This window comes from Prinia subflava, chromosome 4 (genome assembly GCF_021018805.1).
Source record: "Prinia subflava isolate CZ2003 ecotype Zambia chromosome 4, Cam_Psub_1.2, whole genome shotgun sequence".
NCBI lineage: Eukaryota > Metazoa > Chordata > Aves > Passeriformes > Cisticolidae > Prinia > Prinia subflava.
In genome coordinates this window covers 61,736,981-61,743,892 of record NC_086250.1, presented here as the reverse complement: position 1 = coordinate 61,743,892, position 6,912 = coordinate 61,736,981, and positions in this window count along the sequence as shown.

Sequence of the window (6,912 nt, the reverse complement as noted above, 5' to 3'; positions counted from 1 at the left end):
GCGAGGCCACGATCCCGCAGAACAGCCCACCCTGCAGGCACCTGTATCCCTACGGCCTCGGGAAGGTAAAACTCGCGTCCAGGTCCTTTCACGTGCTGGATTACAACCATCCCCTCACGTCTGACAGAAGTTTCCAGACTGTTGGCTGAGAAGTGAGGCATTTTGAGGCACCCAACCCAGAGGAATTGGGTTCTTAGAAATAAATGTCTATTTTAAAAATATTATTTTCTTAAGGACAAAGAACAAAGCTATGTAGGTGTGACATGAAAAACACCCCGTATGATCTAGCAGCAGTATGAAATCTTAGACTATTTTCTTCCCTGGAGCCAGTTGAGATCTCATACTAGTCTTGCTTCTTTGGTGGGTTTTGATTTTTCAATGTCTTATGCACACAAACACATCTGAACTGAGGAAAAGTCCCAGATATCCCAAGGGAATATCTGTATCCCTTGGGATACTACTATATCAAGTAGTTGTGTAAACCCAGAACAGGGATCTCTGACTCTTAATACTCCCCAGACATGATGTTAGGATCCTGCAGGACTTGGATGCTAGAAATTACTAACAGATAGGAAGGTTCCATCCATCTGTGCATGAGGTAAGTTTTTGCTTGGCATCTAGTCTTAAGAAATGGAGGTTTGTTAGTATTATTTCCATCAGAGGCATATACTCGTGACTACTCATGCACTTTTACTACTCAGACTGGCCTTATATATTGTTCTCTATTTATGAAAGTAGAAAAGTTATGAGAGCTTCTTTGTACTGCAGAGAGACACAAATACTGAGGTACTGGAGAGTGGGGTTGTTGAGAAGTCAGTGCATTTCTTTTTCTCTCACAATGAAATTTAACAGTTGAAACAATAATTTTTTATTGAAATTTTTGGGTTATACCATTTCATTAACTACTTAGAAGGATAAGTTCCTTAAACTAGCTTAATTTGCTTAATATGCAAGAACCTGTATCTTAATTAGAGTTGCACTGTTAGTATTTAATGAATTGTATGTATCTGCAGTGATGTCTTTCCCTTGGAGATAGTGCATTAATCATGGGCAGAACAGCTTGACTAACTTGATTATAAAATTTCTCTCGATGAAAGGTTTAACCTTCTTCACAACTGAAGTTTATCAGTATTTTTTTATATTTTTCAAGTGCAGTGTTAATGTCTTTTTCACAAAGTTTCATTTAGTTGGTTGACATAAGCTGTGTCAGAGAAAGATACTCATTGTCTGGGCCAGTAACTGAAGCACAATCTAATGCAAAAAAAAAAAAAAGAAAAATAGAAATTCTTATAGTTAAATTTTTATAGCTTTATAACTAAACTGTCTGAACTTAATTGAAAATCCTCCTAGATGACAGAGTAAAAATGTTGTGCCATCTCTCACTCCATCCTAGAATATCAAATCATAGTCTAAAATCCCTTTATGGCTGAGGTTTGCTGTATAGTAGGCGATGTTTACTGTTATAGTGCAGATGCAGTTTATTGCAGAAAAAAACCCACACTTGCTAGAACAGTTTGTGCTGGATGTCTGAGTGAAATAAGCTACCCTGGCAAAAAAAATTTCATCACTCTAATATTGGCCATACGGAATTTTTACTAGCATAGAAATTTAACACCAAAAGAAATTCTGCTAGGCTAGTAAAAGCCTCCCTGGCACAACTGGCCCATATTGGGACGTAATTAGGAAGCCTAACCTTGCCCTTCTAATTACAGTGTGCAGAAGTAGCCACCCTGACGGTATCCACCCTCTTCAGGAGGGAACTTGAGGGAGAAAATTTCTTTGGCACCTGCTGCCAGCAGAGGCAAGCAGAATTTCCAATCATGTTGGATGATAAGTTACCCAGTGAAAGAGGGTTACACCAGAGTCATGGTGGACAGGCTGGGGCTGTCCCAGGCTCTGTGCATCTGCAGGCACATCGAGACTGCCCCTAGGGGATGCCCACAGGGCGCACAGGCCTGGGTTCTCACCAGCAGTGTCCCAACAGATTGATCTCCAGGTGACTGTGGAGGTGCAGCAATGCAATGTGATAAGCTGATCATGGAAGTGGCAGGTCAGTTCAGCCATTTATTCTATATGCTTTACAGGAGCTGTTTGTAAAGCTGCAGGGTGTTAAAACTCTCTCCCTTCTCATGTATATGAACATAACCCCTTCAAAATCCAATAGACAGTGTTGGACGTTCATAGATGTTTATTTCCTGCTAAAAAGGGACCTGTTTGGAGGTCCTAGGACTTGTTTGAATTCACTGTCTGTCTCATTTTTGATTCTGAAGTTGGTATAATACCACAGATAACAATGTGGAATAAAACCTGTGATGGTCGTGGAAGAACTGGGGCTGCTGTTTACTCTTTTATATTTACTCATATACTTTCAGAGCACATGTGGAAAGACAAAGCCGCATAGAAACCTAAAATCACCTAGAAAGAATGAAAATTTAAACAGGCTTGGTGTCCTCTTAATTTCTATTTACTGCTGTGCAGTTTCACCCTCTCAGTGCACTATCCAAGCCCACTTCTTCTCATGCCTTCTATGACCTGTTTTGGCAAGAGAATGCTGTGGCTCGTCCAGGTAATCATATGGGTCAGCAACCAGTACACCTGCCCACTGCCAGCTGCCTTATGCTCAGATAACACATGCTGCTGTGTTCTGCCTCTTTCCCATATTCATGGAACTCATTTGAGTCTCCTTCCTATATCCAGATACTGGTGTTAAAGAAAATTATAGGAATTCAATTCTTTTGGGCTATATTAGACTTACTTCAGGCATATCCCATTACCCCTGCTGTTCCTATCATGAGTAAGTAAGGATTTATAGTATTTAAACAATAGCAAGGAGCTAGTACTGTTGAGATGCTCAAAGGTCTTGGTCCCTTGACTGACCAGAACAGATGCCTTTGGAGCATCTTTTAAATCCAACCAAACACAACTTTCTAATGTTTACTTTCTATGAAAACCAGGCTGCAGGAAAAAAGACAAACACACAGCCAGGTTTCTTCACCATGTGAACTGGGATGCAGCTGAGTTGTCCACATTTACTAAGAAAGATGAGAATGCTCTAAGATTTCCTAATCCATCCATTCTAATTTTTCTTTCCTTCTTTCATGAATCATTGACATTGGCCCGTAAGTTCAAGAGAAAGGCACAGAGCATGATTTCACAAGAAAAAGGGCTAAAATCAGGTAATGATGATGGTATTGTAACAGACATTATGAATAATTTCAAATAGGTTAGGATTTATAATACAATGAAACATACATTGTGAAAAGGGAAAACAAGAAAAAATAATTGTTTTTTAAATCATATGAAGTTATGTAGGGAAATAATCATAAATAAGGAAGTTGTATAACAATGAAGTAAATCAGAGCTTCCTTGTCATTGCTTGTAGATATTCAGAGTGATCATCCTTTTCCTTGTTGCCATAAAACTTTTTTTAGCTTTATCATACATACATATCATATCATGCAAATACAAGAATAGAAGGGGATTCAGTAAATTCCATTGTCCAAACCACTACATCAGTGAGGGTGTTTCATAACTGGAATATTATTGTAGCTGTCAGCATCCCATACAGGCATGCTCTGTGCTGCGTGGAGCTGCTTTCAGCTGCCAAGCTGCTGTCTGGCACTAGTGACACTGCTGGGTTCCCAGGCTGCCATCAGTACCCTGCTACTGCCCTCCTGAAATGTGTCTGAAACCTCTTCATCCACAGCTCCCAGGAGGGGGGTGAAAGGGAATCCACTTTGCTTTTAACAGCTGGCACTGAATAGAGGAGAGAGTTATAAATAAATGGAAATAAAGAATGAGGGCATGTGACTGAAGCCATGACAGTCACTTTCTGGTATGGCAATGGATAAGCAGCGCTCTGAGTGACAAAATGTCAAGTCTGAATATGTAGACACTATGATGATGTCAAAAGAGTCTCATTTGAATTGGAATTCAGAAGGATCCTCTATTTAAATCCTGTCTGAACTACTGACAGGCTGCATGACCTTTTACAATACACAGAGCTCCATGGGTCAAATTGGTCTTTGCTGCAACTAAATTGACTACAATGGAATTATTCTGTGACTGAACTTGATTTCTGAGACATCAGTCAACACAGCTGGTTCACTGAATAAATGAAAGAAAGCAATCATAAATGTCACTGGAAAACAGATGCATCTGAACTGAATCTTTTAGTTTTGGCAAAATTGGAGCAGAAATGCAAAATTGGTACTTAAAATGCATAAGTAATTGCTGATAGTGAGTTCTCGATAATGTAAACTCTCTGAAGGTAACAACGGTAAGAAAGTGCCACTGTCTTTTCTAAAGGGAATGTAAATATCACGCACGTTATTTAAAACTTGGAAAATGATGGATGCTTCTCTAAGTATTCTGGTATGTTGCAGCAGCCCTCTTGTTAGAGGGTAGAGATGAGCCCAGACACAGACTTCTTGTTTGCCACAGCAGGATGAAAAAGGTCCTGGTTTATTCCTCTTTACAGCTTAGCCAGCCTGACTCCAACTATTCACTGACTGGAGAAAGCTCCTGCTGGAGGTTTCCCTTGCAGCCCCTGACTGCTGGTTATTTCCTGCTGCACTGGGACTGCAGGGATCAGTGTGCAGACTCTGAAGGGAGGCTTTTACCCAGCTAGACTGTGAGTGCAGACACAGACTGACCTCACAGCAGTGATTCTCTCTTCCCAGGATCACTCTTCTTCATCCTTCTGGAGGTTCCTCCTCCATTCTTCCCTCACCAGCTCACCCCGTTCCTTTTATCACACTTATCTTTATTGGATATAGCTGTGGCTCAGCGAGGCTGAATTGAGTAATTAATATAGCTGTTACTTATCAGGGGCCAGCTCACCTGTATTCCCTTCTCCTACACTGGTATAGATTGCTTTTTCTTTTAAAAATTAATAATGACTCAGGTATTTATGCAGAGTCATTTACATTACAATGCTGCATACTTGTAAGCATCTTCCATAGAAAATGCTTTTGGAGTCAGATAACAAAATAATTGTGTCATTTAATAAAAGGTAGTTGTTATAAGAATGTTGGGCAGAATGGGAGCTTCAGACAAAATTTATTGGGAAGACCCTCCTCCCCTGTTGAGTCACAAGGTGCAGAAAGGACTCTAATGCTTTCTAAACTCTTCAAAAAGAAGTCTGGGTGGAGCTGGATCCAGTCCTAGTCCCAGACTTTCAATGGTTTATTTCTAAAGTATATATAAATGTAATTCAGCCTTTATACAACTTTGTCCCACAGGGATAAGGATGGCAAACCTAATATATTTATGTGAATAAAGTAGATAAGAATTTAAATTGATTATGATGATGAAAAAACTAAAATACCTTAATCACAGTATAGGTAGCTATAACTACTAGTATAGTACACTATATATTGAAGAATATTGAAACAATGATATTTAAGCTAGCAAAATAATTGTGGAAATTGAGGTTACTCACTCATACAGTGCCTGTGGGCAAATCTCTTGCTCAGCCTCGAGGAGTAACCTTGAGGGGTGTCCCCACCCAAAGGAGAAGTCTCCACACACACTTTGAGAAGGGATATTTAGATAACCCTGCCATTAAAAACGGGGACTGAGCTTTTATAGTACAAAGTGATTGACTATGAATCACATGTCTCCAGGCTACATTATCAGCACTATCACTTCTTGGCTCCTTTATCAGGAACTCTGCCACATCCTCAGAGGTGCCAATTTCTGCTGGAAAACATTGTTCTTTCTCTGAATGTTAAATTTTGGGATTGATAAGTCAGGCTGGTCTCAGCATTCTTCACTACCAGTGTGACTTGCATGAGCTGTGAACCTCATGAGGTTCAGTGAGGCCACATACAAGGTCCTGCACATGGATTGGGGAAATCCCAAGCAAACAGGCTGGGCAGGGGATGGATCAAGAGCAGCCCAGGGGCAGGAGGACTCGGAGGTGTCCATAATGACAAGCACAACATGACCTGGCTATGAGCACTCCCGGCCCAGAAAGGCAAATGTATCCTGGGCTGCATCCAAAGCAGCGTGGCCAGCAGGCCAAAGGTGAAACTGCACCTGCAGTACTGAATCCAGCTCTGGGGTCCCCAATATAAGAAGGATGTGGACCTGTTAAAGCGAGTCCAGAGAAGGGGAGCAGAGAATTGGAGCACCTCTCCTGTGAAGACAGACTCAGGGAGTTGGAGCTGTTCAGCCTGGGAAAGAGAAGACTTCCGGTATCTAGAGGGGACCTACAGGAAAGGTGGAGAGAGATTTTTTACGAGGGTTTGTAGTGTAAGGACAGCTTCAAACTGAAAGACAGTAGGTTTAAATTAGATGATTTTGAAGAAATTCATTACTTCAAGGGTGGTGAGGCACTGAAACAGTTTGCCGAGGGAAGTCATAGGTGCCCATCCCTGAAAGTGTTGAAGGCCAGACTGGATGGAGTTTTGAGCAGCCTGGACTAGTGGAAGGCATCTCTGCCTATGGAATTGGGGTTGGAACTAGATGATCTTCAAGGCCTCTTCCAACCCAGGCTATTCTGTGGTGCTGTGAAATGAATCAGATCAAGAACACGTTTTCAGTCTAGCTGAAAGGCTTCTTTGTACCTGTGTCACTAAGTGAGCTGGTTTGGGCTGGAAAAGGGTAATTTCCTTCATAGTAGCTGGTATGGGCTGAATGTTGGATTTGTGCTGGAAACAGTGTTGCTAATTCAGGGATATTTTTGATTTTGCTAAGCAACGCTTACACAAAGTCAAGGCCTTTTCTGTTTCTCACCCCACCCCACCAACAAATGGGCTGGGGGTGCACAAGAAATTGGAAAGGGGACACAACCAGGACAGCCAACCCAACTGACAAAAGGGATATTCTTTGGCATCATGCTCAGTATATGAAGCTGGGGAGAGAGAAGGAAGGAGGGGGTTAACAAGTAGAAAAAAAATACTTGGC